The sequence below is a fragment of the Canis aureus genome, chromosome 29, assembly GCF_053574225.1.
Source record: "Canis aureus isolate CA01 chromosome 29, VMU_Caureus_v.1.0, whole genome shotgun sequence".
Taxonomy (NCBI): Eukaryota; Metazoa; Chordata; class Mammalia; order Carnivora; family Canidae; genus Canis; species Canis aureus.
In genome coordinates, this window is record NC_135639.1 from 30,134,436 (window position 1) to 30,153,351 (window position 18,916).

The following is an 18,916-nucleotide window of genomic DNA, read 5'->3' on the forward strand; positions in this document are numbered from 1 at the left end:
GTTACAGCAGCAATAGGAAACCAATACATCAGATGTGTGGTGTGATTTTTTAGAGAGGGGCTGACCATTACCTTAGAGAATTTTAATAGTATTATTTTAACAATTTCACAGCATTCAAATAAATATACCACCTCATAAGCAAATGTATCATTTAAAAGAGTAAAGGAAGTACACCAGCAACAAAAGTATTATTTTTAATTAATGACAATCCCTTGTCTTAGGAGCACGTGCAGTTTGGGGAAGAATCCCCAAAAGCACACTTTGGTCCTTAGTGACCAACCACCTTAATTTACCAGGCGGCTCACTGTTCAACACCTGATGCCTTGCATGGTTGGAGGTAGGGAGAGGGATTCAGAACTTTTTAAGATCTCATTGTCCTTGGTGACACAACACAGCAAAACAGGGTGAGGTCATGAGCCACCCACACTCACAGAGAGATGTGAGCATTCCAAGAGTCCGACAGGGTGGAGAGCAGTCCCAGGTGAGAATCACCAAGGCCTTGGAGGAGGCATTTGAAAGGACAGGTAGCATCTGGGTCTGTTTAACAAAGGAGCAAGGTCCTCTCCAGGTCAAAGACAGCTTTAGGCTTACTTGAATTTTGTTGTTTGTTTGTTTTAAAATTAATTTTTTAAAAAAATCATTTAACAAAAAACTGATTTTCACATAGTGAAGAATATTTATAAAAAGCTATTCCAAAATAGTAATATAATTTAGACCCTAAAATTGCCTCTGCTGAAAAAGGCAAAGCTACTTTTAGTAGTCTGAGTTTTTCATCCATTCAGAAAGTGGATATAGGCCCTGTCTCCAGTCACCTTCCTTAAAGTTGGCCTTCTCCCCAGTTCTCTAAGTGGTGGGCTGGGTGGAGGGTCTTGCCTCAGCCTCCTGAAGTCCCAGGCACGGGGCAGGCTGCTGGTGAAGCCCATCCTCCCCACCTTTACACCCCTACAGCAGCTGGCCTTCCCCTCCCTCTCCTCCCCTTGCCCCCCTCCCACCCTCCCCCTAACACATCTCACACTTCTCTTTGCCATTTCCACTCCCAGCATCACCTCTGCTCTGGGGGACCTCTCTGACCCCTGCCTCCCTCTCACGGGTCTCCCCACCCCTTCTGCCCAGTGCTACTGACCTGTGAGTCACTTTCTTTCAAGAATGCTATGGTGAGGGCTTAATCTCCCCTCTGAAGAAGTTTTTTTTTGTTGTTTTTTTGTTGTTTTTTTTTTTTTTTTTTTTTTTTTTTTTGAGGTGTGGATACCTAGGAAAACATGCAAGGATGGAAAAAGCTGTGATATTCCCCACTTTGAATTTTTGCCAAGCTCTCCTCTCATTACTGTCAGTTCTGAAGGGGTGGAGTTAACAACGTGGACCTTATAATTTACTTACATCATCTCATCTTAAACCGTCACAGGGGGTCACACATCTTTTCACGTTTTAACATCACAAAGATTGGGATGTGACCTACAATGGGCAGCATGCACTAATTAGAAGTCTTTTCTTTCCTGGAGATACAGCAATAATGACACATCTTAGGTGATGCCTTTGACAAGAGCACTGTAGATAGTATTGTCGCATTTTACAGATAAGGAAACTGAGGCCCAGAGATCTGCTGAAAGTCATAGAAATGGTGAAAGGTGAACTATTATTTTACATATGTCCATTAAATTGTGTTAATTGTGTTGTTCAAATCATAATCTTTATTAATATTTCTCTTCTCTCTAATATTTCATTATTGAGGCTTGGTTTGAAATGTACTTCTGTGGTAGTCCATTTCTTTCTGTGACTCTATGTTACTATATGTTGAGTTCATTTTATTAGGTGCAGCTTTAGAATCCTTTTTTTATTATTGAGATGTAATGGACATATAATACTAGTTTACAACACAATGTTTTAATATTTGTATATATTGTGAAATGATAACCATAATAAATCTTAGATTCTTATGTTTCCCTGGTGAATGGAGCCATTATTATAAAGTGACCTCATCTATCCATAATTATGCTTTTGGCCTAATGTTATTATTAGAACAATTCCATCTTTCTTTTTTATTATTGTTTGCCAGGAATATCTTTTTTCATCCTTTTACTTTGAACTTTCCAAAATCCTTAAGTTTAATGTGTGTTTCTTGTATGCAGCATGTGTAGTTTATGTTTCTTTCTTAGCTGTTTGTTCTTTTATTGATGGGTTTAGTCCATTCCATTTAATGGGAGCATTAATATGTTTAAACTTGTTTCTCTTATTTGTTCAATTTTCATATTTTCAGTGCTTCTTTTTCTTTCTTGCTTTTTTTTAAAAAGATTTATTTTATTTATTTTTTTTTAGGGGGAGAAGGGAAGAGGGAGCGAGAGTCTTATGCAGACTGTGTGCTGAGTGCGGAGCCTGATGCAGGGCTCAATCTCACCACCCTCAGATGGTGACCTGAGCTGAAACCATGAGTCAGACGCTCAACTGACTAGGCCACCCAGGCATCCCTCCTTTCTTGCTTTTAAAAAAAAAATTGATTGAGGGGTGCCTGGGTGGCTTACTTGGTTAAGTGTCTGCCTTCTCTTCAGGTCATGATCCCAGGGCCTGCCCAATGGGCATGATCCCAGGGCATGATCTCCCTGCCCAATGGGGAATCTGCCTCTCCCTCTTCTTCTGCACCTCCTTGCCCCCTGATCATACTCTCTCCCTCTCTCTCTTTCAAATAAATAAATAAATAAATAAAATCTTTTTAAAAAACAACTTAAAAAATTGATTGAACAGCTTTTTGGGGGGAGGAAGGAGGGAGATACTTGTTTTCTAAATCCCATTGTTTTCCTCTAATTGATTTGGGACTTTTATCTTCTACTATTCTTTTAGAAATTTCTTTGAAATTTTATGATATATTTTTTAACAAATTCTAAAATCATCTTAACCCCGTTCTATAACATTACAAAGACTTTAGTCCACTTTAAGTCTTGAGCAACCCTTCCTGGTATACATATAGAATGTCAACTTTGCCCCTTGAAAACCCAACCACTTATAATGACTATTGTTGTTCTTGTAATTATCTAAAGGCAGTGTTTTTAATCAGGAACACTAGCTCTCTCCAAGGGTCATGGATTAATGCAGGACTCTAAAGTTCAGGGTCCTCACTATGCTGCCAGCTCAAGAGTTAGTAATACTCTTCATAGTGCTCTGAGTCCCTTATTCCCATTTGTTTAGGCTCATCACTGCCAGATCTAGTTTCAAATCCCTTTTCTGTGGAGTAGGGAAGTTCTTGGAGATTTTCCTTAAGTTTATGAGCCCACTAATACATTAAAAATATATTTTATCTGGAATCTACTTTTTTTGTAGCAGGAGGGTCTTTCAGCAGTCTATTATATGGATGGAAACAGAAGTCTGGAGTTGTCAATGGTTTAGGACCTCCAAAGCTTGTTTTTCTATTACTAAGAGGACCAGGGAGAGTATGCACAGCTAAAGGAAAAATATTTAAGAGGTTATCCCCCTTTCCTGTTCAGAAATGCTTGAATTCACTTGCAAAATAGAAAGAGCTCTACAGCATAGGAGATTGGGTTGTGAGATGGAGAGGGATAGGGATGTTGGGAGGGGGGGGGGAGAGAAGCAGGTGCAGTAAGTCAAAGGCACTTGGATAGTCAGGCCAGACCTTTAGGACTGTGCCTCTCTGGAGGAGCAGGGAGAGTCAAGATCAAAATCCACCTTAGATGATGCCATGTAAGGTCACCAGTGTTTGGCTATGTCAACCAAGCAAATATGTGACTGTGTACATCAAAAAGGACCTCTTCCCCCTCAGTAGCCATCTTTCTATGTTGTTTATAGAGTAGAATTACAGCCATATGAAGTCATGGACAAGTATCCAGTGTGTTTTGACATGCCCTAGTGCTGTAGTCACTCTGTATGCTGGCCATGAATGGGCACTGGGAAGATAAACAGGCTGATGAGGATTCTCCTGCTTGAGAGTTATCCTGGAGAGCAACATTGCACTGATGGGCTCATCACACAGAATAGGGTATCTTCTCTTTGCACCTCCCCACAACCTTCATTCCTTCTTTTGGGATGAACATTCCCTCTCCTTTGGGGAATTGTTCTAACCACAGGATCCTGTGGAACTGCCAGTCAATAGTCTGCGGTTCCCTGTGACCAATGCTGTCTAATCTGTATCTTGATCTGAGATTTTCAAACTGAATCAAAGAAAGCTCTAACTTACTCTTGGATCATGAGTTGTAAGGATGTATTGCAAAACCACTTAGGGGTATATCCATGTCCCCCATCCCATGGAGGAATCTGAGAATGAAGATGATACCCAGAGAGGAAAAAAGAAGGAATAATCCTGGGACATTAAGGCTGTGATTCCTGTCCCTGAGGCCTTCAGACCTGGGGGTCTCCTGCACTTCTACTTTAGTTCTGGGGGCACCTTTTTACCAATAAATTTTTCTCAAGAGCCTTTTTTCTCGAGCAACTTTTCCTACACCAAAACTAATGACTTAAAATTTTACACAAAGCAGCCTTTTTGCAGGCTAGAGCAAGCACCCTATCTGACGCTGTGCTGCAGATCAGAACATAACAGTCCCTGGCCCCAAAAGAGACCCTGTGGCTATCTAGTCAAAGAGAATTCTTAAGCATATGTAAGAGCAGTTGACAATCTGCGGTCAGTGTTAACGTGTTTCTGAAGGAGTTTTTGCTAGTTAGGTCAGATTGAGAGGGAAACTCAAACCAAAGAAATATCACAATGTTATTTAACTATATACTTATATCAAAAATTCTTTTTAAAATTTCTCCTCTCACATTAGATTGCCAACCACTAAGGGCAAGAACTTTCTCTTTTCCATCTGTGCAGTGACAGCACTTAGCATGTAGTCAGTGTTCAGTGAATGAATAAAATGAAATAGGCAGGGGTCTTATAGATGGAGGGAGGGTCTTAGGTAAAAGAGTTAATGAAAATAATAAACATTAGCTATACTCAGAAGTAGTTTAATTAAGGGCCTAAGCATTGAGAGCAACATCAGTAAATTTAATAAACAAATCCTACATGCCTACCTTTTATGTGCATAGCTGTGTGCTCAGTTGCTTTGGGAGATACAAGAATACAGTCCCTTTCTTCAAGCAGTCTTAGTTGTAAGAGAGATAAGGCACATATATAAATAACAGAGTAGAATGTCATGTGAGCTGTAGAAAAGAAACTCACTCCATGGTTGGCACACTTATCAGGTTCATCTCCCCATTGAATATTCCAGTTCTTCCAGTTTCTTATTAACACTGAATTTCATCTGAGGTTGTAGTAATAAGGCTCTTCTCCCTTGTATGGAACTCCTCTCTGATGCCACAGGTTTGATCTTCTCTTACTCATTACAGCCAAGGTCCCTGTGTTCGTTTCCCTTTTATTACACCACAATAATTATTTGTTGACGGAGTAGTCGAGTAGTCCCAAGGGACTGACAGCATCATTGGGCCTCAGAGAGGCAGTGAAATTCTCCAAAATGTATCACTAACCAGTTCTACAAATGTCAGCCTTGGATTTTTTTGAACATACACTTTTTCATCCGTAGTCTGTTGTCCATATTCTTCCCTCCACGCTAAGTAAAGCAAAGTGTGAAAGAAGGAGGTAGAGGAAGCTGGTCATTTTCCCCAATTTCCTCCAAACAAGATGGGCCATAATTCCTGTTCCTCCAGTACCTTTTCAAGTTGTTTCTTTATTCTGGGAAACTCTGGCTGCACGAGACTATAGCCAAAGCTGCACTCTCCCACCTCCCATCAGCCTTTGCTGCATTGGAGCTGGCTTGGGAAGGCCTTGGCTAAGCCATTTCAGCACCTGATCCCTGGACAGCACCAGGGCCCTGGAGCAGGTCCACAGACTGAACTCTGTCCTTCCCCCACTGCATCCCTACATGCAAACCTTTTTTGCTTCCACAAATTAGGAAGACTCTGAAAAGTATGGCAAGTCTCATTATAAAAGTTTCCTTTCCATACAACTCATTAATGTCAAAAGGCAAGAGCTAGTGAAATAACAGATATCTCAAAGTTTCCAAGGACATATCTAAAATCTAAGTTTCAAATGTATCTAACATTTCATTGGGAAATAAATCTTTAATTTAAAAATGAGGAAGCAAAGAGTAGATGAGTTCATTCTTGGTTCAAAAAGCTGGAAAGCTAAAGAAATTTTCAAGGGACACTGGTAACTTCCTGATGCTTATCAGGTAATAATACTTCCTAAATGTGGGGAAGACAAAAGTGAGAAGGCATGTAAATTGCTTATCACAGCACCGGGCACATATTAAATGTTCAGTTGTTGGTGCGTTGGGGGTGATTATGTTTATTTAATGCCTAATGTAACAGTAGCAGTTTACGTCCACTAACCCTCATCTTAGAAACCTCCATGTATCTCTCTGTCTATGCCTTTCTCTATCAATGGAATAGCATAACACTGTGGAATATTTTTTGCTTTCTAATTAGAACTGTATATCTTTGTTTTTAATTTTAACACAGTCATTTAGACATTTTTATACTGTGTTGTCTGCAGACATGTGAACCTAAAATAGGTTGTCTTGTATTTTACTTAGTTTCCTATAAATCAATGTCCCACCTAGGAAAAAGTTTATTTACCCCTATTACATTAGCCAGCTCTTATTCACTCATTCTATAATTTTTTAAAGTAAGCTCCTATGTGCCAGGCACCTTGCTGAGCCCCAGAGGTTAGTAGTGAGTGAGAGCAACTCCTGCCTTCACTGAGCTCAGAGAGAATCAATATGCCTGATGAATTAAAGAAATTCTTACTCTGAGAAAGAATTTCAGCTTCCTCTAACCAAATCTTTTATCAAAACTCATAATTTGTAACCAGAATCATTTCTCATTCCCACTGTCCATTCTTACTAAAAGATGCTAATAAGAAATGGAATGATAAAACAAATGGGGATAGAAAGAGAAGGACATGACTGGGGCAGTCCATGAATTAATCAGCCCCTGAATAATCAAGAGATGATATATAAAATGTAAGTTCATGCCTTTTTAAATAATTAAACATATTAAAGGAGAGACAAAAAGACCACATTTCAGAAGAAATTAGTAGCCTTAAGGCAGAGGGTGAGCAAAGAAGAACTCTATAGTAGCATTTATAAGCCTTTTCTATATTGTAATAAACCAAGCAGGTAGCAGTAAGAGGGATGGTTATGTGACTTCTCACACATATATTTGAAAGTAACAGATGCTAACCTAGAGGTCACAGAGTTATTACAAGGCATCTGAGACTCCATCTGTGCATGGGCATTTTATCAATAGACACTAAAGCACAGTTACTATTATATGGAGATTTTTTAAACATTGAAAAGGTATCTTCATACTTGAGAAGAGTTGAAAACCATGGCCTTAAAATATGTTTTCATGGACTGTCAAAACAATGGGGTTAAAAGAGCCAGAGAAGGGTCACTGAAAGGAAGAGAGTGAGAGACTTCAGGCAAGAGGTTGAGAAAGAGTGTGAGAACAGAGAAGTGGGAGACAAAGAAAGGGAAGAGGGAGAAGAAACCTGTACAAGGCATAAAAGAGAAATTGTGGAGTCATGCAAACCTGCATTAAAACTCTAGCACCTTCTCTTCCTCTCTGCGGGGCCTTAGAACAAGTTACCTAACCTCTCTGAGTTTTGGTTTCTTTATAAAGTGGAGACCATAATAACTAGCCATTTATTGCATCATAGCACTATGGTAGTGGCAAAACAATAATGATACCAAATGCTTGGTCCTGTGTCTGACATGTGGAAAGTATTCAAATATTAGCTACTGGGGATCCCTGGGTGGCTCAGCGGTTTAGCGCCACCTTCAGCCCAGGGCGTGATGCTGGAGACCTGGGATGGAGTCCCACATCGGGCTCTCTACATGGAGCCTGCTTCTCCCTCTGCTTGTGTCTCTGTGCCCCGCCCCCCCGCCCCCCCCCCCCGTCTCTTATGAATAAATAAAATCTTTAAAAATATATATTAGCTACTGCCACCACCTTCATCATCATTTCTTACTAGACTTTTACCCAGGAGATCTTTCAGAGCCTTACCTGTCAACAAACACCCGAGTGCTACTCTGTGGTCACTTCCACCTTTAAGAAAATTGATCCATCAGAACTCTTTTGACTGCACAATAAAAACTAACCCTTGCTAGCTTATCTTCCTCCCCACCAAGGAACAGAGAATCTAGTGGAAGCATATTGGGGTAATTCATATAACTCAAAGAGCTGACTAGCCAAGCCTCAAGAAAGCAGGCATAGGGGCAGCAGGGGGACATCTGGACTGACAGGAGCCAGAGTCCAACACAGCTAGGATCACTGTTGTTGACTTTGTGCCTCTTATCCCTGTTTCTGTGTCTTGGCCTGTCAGCCCAATTATTTCAGAGCATCTTTCTCCCAGGCTCTAGGACCTAAACTACCAGCAGCTCGTAGGCATATATCTTCCTAACCTAACAACCAGAAAGAAAATTCCAATGACAAGAAAAGAATTCTGAGTGGCCATGCACTCATCCCTGTGGTTCAGGAAATTATCTAGTTGGGAATGGAGGAAGGGTTGATCCTCTAGATAGGAGAAAGTCTGTTCCTAGATCCAGGAGAGCAGAGTGCTGAACAAACAACAATCCCCAAACATTTGTTGGACACATACTGTGTGCCCATACCTGTCATCGAACACCTACTGTGTGCCCAAGCTTGTCTTCAACACTGGAGACACAGACACAGCCAAGACATTTATAATTCCTGCTCTTACAGAACTGACATTCTAATGGGATAGACAGCAATAAACAAAGAAAAAGGAATTTTTTATTTCTGTCAAGAAACAAGATACACACTCACACACATGCATGTCTTTTGGGAAAATCTTACACAGTCTTGTGCGGGCACATCTTCATCACCACTCCCAGAGGCTTGGGCACGGATCCCTTCCCCTCTTCAGGCTGCCCTAGAATCCCTCAGTTAAACCATCCACTTCAGCACCCGTTTATCTTCCCTTCTAACCCTCAATTTTAGTCCTTTTGAAACCTATTGAGATCCAGTGATGCAAAAAAGACACCAGCTAGAATTCCAAGAAAATTTGCATGCTCAGAATTATGAACTAAAAGTACAGAAGTCTGGATAAATGTTCCAGATGAACTCCAGTCAAGGAAAAAGAACAAAAGAGAAGAGAGATGAGTAAAATCAGTGTCTCTAAGTGCTCGGCATGTGCCATCTGTGAGAGCGTGACTTAGAAAGGAATTAACCAGGGTCCATCATGGGGACTGAAGGGCTACAGGGATCCAAGCTTGCCCAAATATTAGATTCATGTTTGTGCATGTGTATTTGTGTGTAGATGTGTTTCAAATATTGTGTTTCAATGTGAATATTTTCTTCAATTATGTGAATGAGCTAGAAGTAATCCAGTCCTCTCCAATTTGGGGAGGATCCGGCATTAGCATTTCATGAGCACTTACTATCTACCAAACTCTGCTTTGCCCTTCACACATACTCTCACTTATGAAGGTGCTATGGTTTCCTATTTATAAAGGAAGAAAGTGAGACCCACAGGGCTGGTCTCTTGCTAAGGTCAAGCAGCTATTAAGAAGCAGAGCTGGGAGGACATTGTGGCCCATTTGGCTCCAAGGCCCAAACTCTTTCCTTCCTGCCACTGGTTCCTGAGCCAGGTCAGTCTGGAATGAAGTTGTTTTCACTTTGTAACAAAATTCACTAAATAAGGATGACGCAATTTTTTCAAAAGGCTAAAAATATTCCATATAAAAGACTGACATTTTTAATTCTAAGATGTTCTTTTTGCTTTATTTTGGTATTGGAAAATAATTTTACAAATATCATATCATAGGTGGTAGTTGTTGTTGGGCTTGTTTGTTGTTTTTTATGGTCCTTAGTTGGCAAAAATAAAACATTGGCCATCCTCTGAGTGGCTGCAAAGTTTGTGTTTTGAAATTTTACTGTGGCAAGAGATCTCAAAGTCTTGAAGGCACTGCTGTATATAATGTTGGCATCCCAAAAAGGCAGAGCTGCCTTTCACTGATGCCTACTATGTGCTGGCACTGGGCTGGATGGTACATTATCTCTGATGATACCACTCAAAGGGGGTCTGCCCTGGTTTTACAGATTAGGAAACTGAGGCTTAGTGGGATGAGACCCTGCTGATGGCCTTGAACTCCAGCACTCCACCTTTTGCCTTGGGTGTGGGGGCAGGCTGCCTGTGAGCCTGGTCTCCCTGCCCTCTGTGTAGCTCACCCCCAGCAGCCCTCCTCCCACTCCTGGGCCTCTTGTCAGACACAGTGCTCCTAGCTAATGTGGCAGCCTCTTTTCTTCCTTTCACACTTGCTCTCTCCCAAGGCCACCCTTCCCCAGAACCTGAAGCTTTGCTAGCTTTCAGAGGCTCCATAAACAGCATTATAGAGGGCTGAGGCCAGCTTTGGGGGCTCTCTTTGGGTACTTTGGCTTGGAAGAACTTCCTGGAGAAACTCAACAGGAAAGTAGTGAGCTATGTGCTTCTTCTATTTGTTGTTGGCCAGGGACAGTGAGGTCAAATGAGTTCCCCGGAGCCTTGGGGCCTGCCTTGCATGTTTATGATGGTCTTGGTGCAGGCTCATTGCCTTCCCTTTGTGTGCAGTTTAGAAGGTGGTTTTTCCCTTGCACAGGCTGGGGCTGGTTTTCTTGAGAGCATGCACATTCCGTCTGCACAGGGGACCTGGACGCTTTGCAGAGGCCAAAGTACCTTTGGGTAGACCAAAGGCTGTTCACTCATGCCCAGCCCATCCACAGTCACAGCCTTATAGTGTGGCCTCAGATGACTGCCACATGTGGCTGTGGCTGCAGAGAGCAAGCACTCCTGCTGTCTTCATTAGGAAGAGGAGAACTGACTGAACTTATTCCCTGGACTCGTAGAGGAATGAGGGCAGGGTCTGCCTCTTCTGGAGAAGATGGACCAGACTGTAGACCTACAGATTTTTTAAGTGATAATAAAGGGGCAAACTTCCATAAGCTTATGGAACTGGAGATGACTAATGAAGCCAATGTAATTTACAAAGTGACAAAAATGTTGGATAGTCTGGGTGGCTCAGTCGATTAAGTGTCTTCCTTCAGTTCATGTCAGGATCCCAAGGTCCTGGGATTGGAGCCCCACATCAGGCTCCCTGCTTGATCAGCAGGGAGTCTGCTTGTCCCTCTCCCTCAGCCCCTCCACACCTGCCCCTGCTCATGCTCTCTCTTGCTCTCTTAAATAAATAAAATCTTTTTTAAAAAGTGACAAAATTGTTGACAAATAGAGCAAAGCTTAATATTATACATAACATGTATAATTAGTAATAGTAATAGCAGGATTTACTGTGGTTCATGCTTGTCACTTTGAGGGGCTAGTATTTACTCCCCTTTCCTAAAAATTACACTTCCTTCCTCATGGGAAATTGCTTCTCCTCTTTCGTGGGCAGTTTTGGAGAATTGGTAATCGAGGAATACTGTCCTCACTCTACAGAAGCCAAAAAGATCCCCAGAGGTTCTTTCATCATATGCCAAGAGGTGGGCACAAGCCCTAAGTAAGCTTATCCAATTGGAATGTACCCTGACACTGTCATTTTGGGGCAGAGCAATGCAATGATGGAAGAAACATTTGGAATTTACTCAGTTTTATTACTGCACCTGAGCTAGGCTGTCAGAGGGTTCCAGCTCCTTCTGGAACTGTCTGTTCTGAGACTGGCCCTTTGGACTTTCCTTTGAACCAGCAAGCTCCCAGTATCCTGCCGATCAATTTCCTGTTCACGTAAGTTAGGCAGAATCATTTGTATTATTTATAACCAAAGAACCCTGCTGAGCATCACCTGCCCAAATTAGTGCTGTCCTCCTCAGTGGCCTGCTGGAAGGTCACACACCTGGTCTGGTGGTGCTGCCTCCACTCAAACAGTGCAGGGCCTCCTCATTTGAAATAGCCTTGGAGGGCTGTTTCCATGCCACACAAGAACATGTGACCTTATAACTATGCCTCAATTTGGACCCAAAACAACATTACCAGCTCAATCAGCTGGTTATTCACCGGAATTGGCTACACATGCCAAAAAGCCTTTTGACTGTTTCCAAAAATAAAATCCAGCCTCACAGGATGAGGATCTGCCACCATTGTGCTTATTCCAAATAATGTGGCATCAATTTGAAGGAAATTCTCCAGGGAGTCCCCAAAGTATCTAAAAACAATGGCAGCAGCCTTGGGATAAATATCTGGCATATCTGGATGATGGCTCAGAGGGGAGAGGATACTTGCTTGGATGGATAGATTCTGGTATCTTTATTAAATAGCCCATCTCATTTTCTAGGTCACACACAATGGTGGAGTCCTGTTTCTAAGCCTAAAAAATTAGACTTTGTTTTAAAAACCCTTTGGAAAATCTTACGAGAGACTTTTCTGAGTCTGAGAACCCTCTTATTAAATCCACCCTGTAGACCAGCCATCTAAGGGTTTTTCCTGTCCACAATGGAAGAAGATGAGGTTTAATAGACATGGCTCTTGTCTGTGGCTCTTAAGCAGGATACATGTCCTCTGCCCAAGGCTAGGCTTCAAATCTAAAACAAGAGAACGTATAGCCCCCTTCAGCAAACTCTACTTACGGCTTCTTATGTAGGCATCATACTTCCTTCCTTTTTAAGTTTCTCCTAGACTGGGGAGAGTCTTGCCCTTAAGTTCCCCCAAAATAACAATGGGGGGAGCATGTATGTTTGGATGACACTGTGGGTCCCAAATTGAAACTTAAGAGTGGGGATAACACACCCTCACCTTGATGTAGTCACCTGCCTGTGTCCACATCCAGTCAGACTAGGAATGGCTAAATCGACCGTCGTGCACCCCCACCACACTGCTAAGTCCAGGTGCTGGGCCATTCCACAACTCGAGAATCCCATTTTAAGACAGGGGCAAGAGAAATGTGGTCATTCTTGGTGTTTCTTTTGATAGGAAATAAAAGGAAGAGTGAAGCTTTCAGAATTGACTCCTGTTTCTTGGTGTCTTGCAATTTCCATCTCTTTATGATCAAAAGATCACAGCCCAACAAGGAGGGAGAGAGAAGAATCTCTACTTTTGGCAGGCTTCAAGACCCTCTTGGATTATTTATTTGTTCTGTAACTCATTTCTGTCAAACATTTTTTTTTCTATCTCTTGTCATAAAAAATTGAAATGCTAGTTTCTCAGTGGATGTCTTGGCTTTAACTATCTGTCTGACCTTGGACAAATTATTTAACCTCTCTGAACCTGTTTTCTTAAGTTTAAGTACAGTGCCTGAGACAACATAGGTGCTCAGTAAATATTTGTAGGTGAGTGAGATGAATTCAAAGGTCCTTTCAGCTCTACCACTCTATGGCTTTCCTAGTGTTTGGACTCCCTCCCCCTGGTGGACATCACCATTGTCCTTTGGCATGTTTCACATTCATTTGGCATTTATTCTCAAAAGCATTGCTCTGCCATTCTCCTGAACATACTCAGTACCACACTAATCATATAAGGGTCACTTCAAGAGTCTACAATTGAAGGTTCACATGGTTTCCTAGCAGAATTGTTACTGGGCCCCGTTGCTCAATGTTCTTGGCTTTTGCTTGTCAAAAGTTGTTTGCTCATGTACTCTGTGCACTTGAAAAACTTTCCATAGGCAACAACTCTCCCACCTCCTCCAATCCTTAGTTGTCTGTAGCATATTATCCATTAATAAATGGGCAAGACTGTAAACTGTGTTCAAATGTTGAGTCACTCTTTGCATTCCCACTTCTCAGTTTGCCAGCACCAGAATTTGCACATTTGAGGTGTTTCTAGGGTTAATATTGCTCTTTTGTGAAGTTGATTTACAAAGTGTGTCCCCTGGAGGCTTACCCCTAATCTGAATTGTCAACTGGGGACTGCTAGAGATTGATGATGGGGGATTATGATTGTCTACATGTTGCACCTTCATCCAATTTTCTGATGTGTTTTGGTAATGATGTTGACAGTTGTGTGAAGATCTGTTCCTGAAATTAAAGCAGCAGCAGCAGCAGCAGCATTTTTGAGCTTGATGATTAGATTTGATTAGATCAGAGTGGGTTTTACTTCTCCCTCAGAGTCAGCAGAGATTTACTGTCCACTGACTGATTTAACTTCATGCTAGAAGATGGTTAGTGACATAACTTACCATCAGAAAAAGAAATGTCAAGGAGCATTGGAACGAAAACCCAACCTTGTTTGACTTTAGTGATGACCTTGAAGGTGCTGAAAATGTACATATTATCAGAGATTTCTGCCCATAGAGCATCATGGAAGAAATAAATGTTGACATGTTTTGGTGGACATTTGTATTGATGGGCATCTTCCAACAGTAGCTATCATTTGAGTAAGGCAGAGGCTTTCATGAAATCAGATAAGGTTAAAAAGAATGAGATTATGGTTTCTGAATTTTTCTTGCCATTGGCAAGAGGAGAAAGTAACCATATATGAGTCTGAGTCTATATGACTTAAAGCCACAGTGAGATGCTAGGAGAAGGCTCACGAGTGGTCCTATGCAGGAATTTCCTTTAAGTTGATATATGTAATTTCACTCTGTATATGAGTTCTTAAAATAATCATAACCAATAATTTACAAAAAAGAAGATGCAAATGGAAAATAGGAGAGTAATATATAACTACTTAGAGTTTTCAAAGATACAGCATAAAATCAGGCTCTAGTTTTCAGTAACAAAACTGGAAAAAAAATTAAACAGATTATAATAGTGTTAGCAAAGATGATATTTTTAAAAATCTGGAAAGAAATTGTCAAAAGATACTAAGAGCCTTAAAAATACACAGACTCTTTGACTCTATAATTCTGCTTTTATAACTCTGCCCTAGGGAAATAATCAGGAATATATGGTTGGGATGCCTGGGTGGTTCACCCAGTTAAGCATCTGCCTTTGGCTCATGATCTCAGGGTCATGAGATCTAGCCCCTCTTCGGGGGTCCCTGCTCAGCAAGAGGTCTGCTTCTCCCTCTCCCTTTGCCCCTCTTCCCTGCTCATTCACACACACACACTCTCTCTCTCTCTGTGTCTCACACACACACACACAAATAAAGAAATAAAATCCTTTTTTAAAAAAAGAAATATATGTTCAAAAATTTATGTGAAAGGCTATTTGTTGAACCTTTTTATAATACAAAAAAACAGAAGCAGTTTTATTATCAATTAATAACAAAATGGTTAAGCAAATTATGGAATACAAAATGTGATGAAATACTATGTGATCATTAAAAATTCCCTTCAAAGAATATTTAAGGATGTGAGGGAATTATTTCTAATATCATAACTAAGGGAAAGAAGCCTTATATATAACTTTGTACACTATGGTCCCAACTTTGTAAAACATTTAAATATGCACAGAAACAGACTAGGAGGAAATATACCAAAGTATTAATAGCTATTCTAGGTGGTTGATTTAGAGGTGATTTTAATTTTCTTCTTTATGCTTTTCTGTACTTTTCCCATTTTTGTAAAATTTGCACAAAGTACATTTTTTATAATCAGTAAAAACTTTTAATGATCATAATCACAGCATCCATAGGGTCACCCAAGAATTTTTTCAGCACTTGAGATCCTCAGAATGAGAATGGGAAGAGCAATTATATCTTTCTCTTCACCTAATTTGGAAAATTTTAGCAGAAATTCCATGGGCTCCAGATGCCTTGTTTTTTTAGCCGCTTGATGATTTTCTGCACCTTGTCAAGAATCAGAGGGATTTTGCAGATTCTTTTGTCTGATATTGCAAGATAGAGTTGAAAACGTGTTCTTCAATAATTGTGGTAACCGAGAAGGTCTCCAAAATGCTCTTTCCAGAGCTGAGTGACAGCTTCATTCTTATTTAACAACAGTCCATCCAGGAATAGCAAGGGGCCTGGTGGCTACTGTGTGTGTGTGTGTGTGTGTGTGTGTGTGTGTGTGTGTGTGTGTGTGTAGAAGGGCACTTTAATCCACACATGTTATAAAATGTTGGAGGAATGCTGGATGCCTTCATGGGGTCATCTTTCTATCTGTTCTTTGTACCAAATTACTTTGAGCCTCTGCCTTGGTTTATAGATGTCTCCATTTCTTCTCTCTGAGTTGGTGTCAGTGTGCTGGAAATGAAAAGCCTTCTACCTCCTGGTCATGGTGTGAAGAGGTTGGACTACATGATCTAAGGTGTCTTCCAATTCCAACATGATTTGTTTAATATGATACTTGGAATCAGTCACTTCCTCCATTCCGTCATTTTTTTCTTAAAAACCCAATTGTGAAATTGAAAGAAAAAGAAACCTAAGTGTAATGTTTTGTGGAAGCAAATTCCAAGACTTCCTCACAGTCACTAATGATAGTGGATTAAAATCCATCCTTTAGTCGGCAAGAGCAGGACTGTTAGAATGTAGAATGTAGTATTGAAGTTTCAAGAAGCTTAGAAGCAAATGGTAGGCGTGGTCTCTTGTTTACAGGGAAGGCAGGACCAAAATGTAAGTGCCTTGCTAGAATCAGCTTCCAGAAACCCACCTTTTATGAGGGTGGGATGTCAAGTTACATTTGTTGAGCACTTATGAGGGTGGGATGTCAAGTTACATTTGTTGAGCACCTGTTATGTTCTTAGCATTGTGCTGAGCACTTTTACACGAGTCTCCTTGTGGACTCTTCAGCAATCCTCTGAGAATAATGTTATTATTTACCCCACCCCACCCCACCCCATTTTAAAGATGAGGAAACAAGTTTAAGAAACTTTCTTGATGTCAACTTAAGTGGTGAAGCTAGAATTCAATCCCAGAGCTGATATAGGCCATTAGACCAGTGTGTCTCAAACTTGCCCAGAAGAATCATCCAGAATGTTTGTTAAAGAGACAGCCCCCAGGTCCTTGGAGCTTCTCCAATAGGGTGGTCTGCAGAGAGATCTAGAATGTGGTAGTTTGAACAAGTGCCCTCAAGTGATTCCTGTCACCGGGAAAGCTTGGGAGAGATGATGTTTGACAATACCGCAGTGGATCTTGGGCCTGGCTTTTTAAAAAGTCCTGGTACCTAGCTTCGCTCCGAGACATTCTGATATCATCGAACTGGGGTGGGACCCACACATCAGGATCTTAAAACACTCCGGGTGATTCTGAAGTGCAGCCAGGGCTAAGAACCACCGCTCTGCTGCCTCGGCTGATTAAAATTAAATCAGCTTGACTCACTAAAAAAGCACTGGTAAAAGAAGAATCGCTCAGTGCTAACCATCTCCCACTTCAAGCCCAGCCATCAGAGGAAGTCCTGTAAAGGCTGAAGGAAGAAAAGCAAAATACCCAGCAGGGTGTGACAGTGGTCCTATTGTCCATTTGTTCCCCAGCTCCTGATTGAACACCAAATTGTATGCCTTGGGGGTGCTTCGTAGTCCAGAGCTGGAATGAAGAGGGGAATTCTCCTGCTTCATTACTGCAGTGGTTTTCAAGCATTGTTGTGTATCAGAATAACAATAAGGAGGCTGTTATTAAAACAGATCATGGGACCCTGTCCCCATAGTTTCTGATGCAGTTGGTCCAGGGTGGGGTTGATGCTACTGGTCCGTCAACCTCTGCTTTAGCATTTTGCAGGTCACTGAACTCACCTGCCACATGAGCCTATGGATAGCCCCACCCCTCTTCCTGACCAGTGAAAAACTGTGCTTTGGAGGAAGAATTTTTCCGAGAGAACTTCCAGTTGATTCTTAGACCCTTTGACCCATAACATTTGAGGGACACATCACTGAGGCATCTGAACAGATGAGTCGAGAACCAGCCCCATTCCCCCTGTCCCCCAGCCCACTTTCACCCACAGGTTATATTACATTCACTTCCAGCCACAAGTGTGAATTCATCAAGTCATTCAACAAAATGTATGTAATGCCTCCTCAGGGCCAGTCCATGTTCTAATTGCTGAAAGAGTGGTAGATGAGCAGACCAGACTCTCACCTTCATGGAGCCCTTGTTGGAAGCTAACACACACACACACACACACACACACACACACACACTCACACACACTCAAAACAAGATAATTGCAGAGAGCAATAAGTGATATAAAGCAAGCAAATTGGGGTGACACTGCAGATGTAGTTTTAGACTACACTAAGAGTGGGAGGGCCTTTTTCTGAAGGGAGGATATTTGAGCTGAGACTTGAAAGACAAAAGGAGTTAGTCTTTCAAGGGCCAGAAAGAAGAGTCTCTGTATCAAAAATGTCAAAACTGAGTTCTTAAACAAATTAGGGCACAGAGGAAGTGAACGACTCCAAGTGTCATATGGCCAGGGGAACAGTTTGTGCAAAATTCCTAAGGCAGGAATTGCTTGGTGCATGTGAAGAGCAGAAAGCCAGCCAAGGTTATAGGTAGGCAACAACTACTCACATTTACCTAGCTCTGGAAAGTCCTAATATCCATACATATGGGGTCCTCAGAATAGTCCTGTAATATAAGAGAAAAGAGAGTCTATATTCCCATTTTTTGTATATAAAAAACTGAGATGGAGAGAGGGAAAGGGTCACTCCCAAGGTAACAGGGTCAGTAAGAAGCATAGCTTAAGACAGTGCTTCTCAAACTCTCATGTATACGCAAATCATGCGGACCTTGTTAAAATGCAGATCCTCACTCTCTAGGTCCTGGGTGGGGCCTGAGATTCTGCATTTCTGACAAGTTCCCAAGTTATATGTCACCACGGCTGATCCATGGACCATACTTTGAGTAGCCAGGCCTTCGGGTTATTTTGTATTCTGGCTATTAGATCAGATGGACTGTGTCTGTGTCCTTGCAGTTGACCTCCTCTACCTACACAGGGTCCAAGAGCTGAGGCTGAAGTCCACTCAGATGATATAACACCCAGGAAGAGGCTATGGAGACCACCCTGCCACCCTCAGGAGCTCCAGAAAGACTAAAGTAGGGTCCTGGTGGGTGTGAAATACTTTGTCTTAGGTACAGCCTCGGGTCAGGACATACATACTGATGACCGCAGCATATTGG

The 18,916-nt window shown here is 41.5% G+C and overlaps 1 protein-coding gene across 5 annotated transcripts in view; it reads left to right on the forward strand.

Annotated features, from left to right (window-relative positions):
- Positions 1-18,916, forward strand: part of CRTAC1 (cartilage acidic protein 1) — a 155,946-nt gene that overhangs the window by 23,710 nt on the left and 113,320 nt on the right. The gene's annotated exons all lie outside the window — the stretch shown is intronic.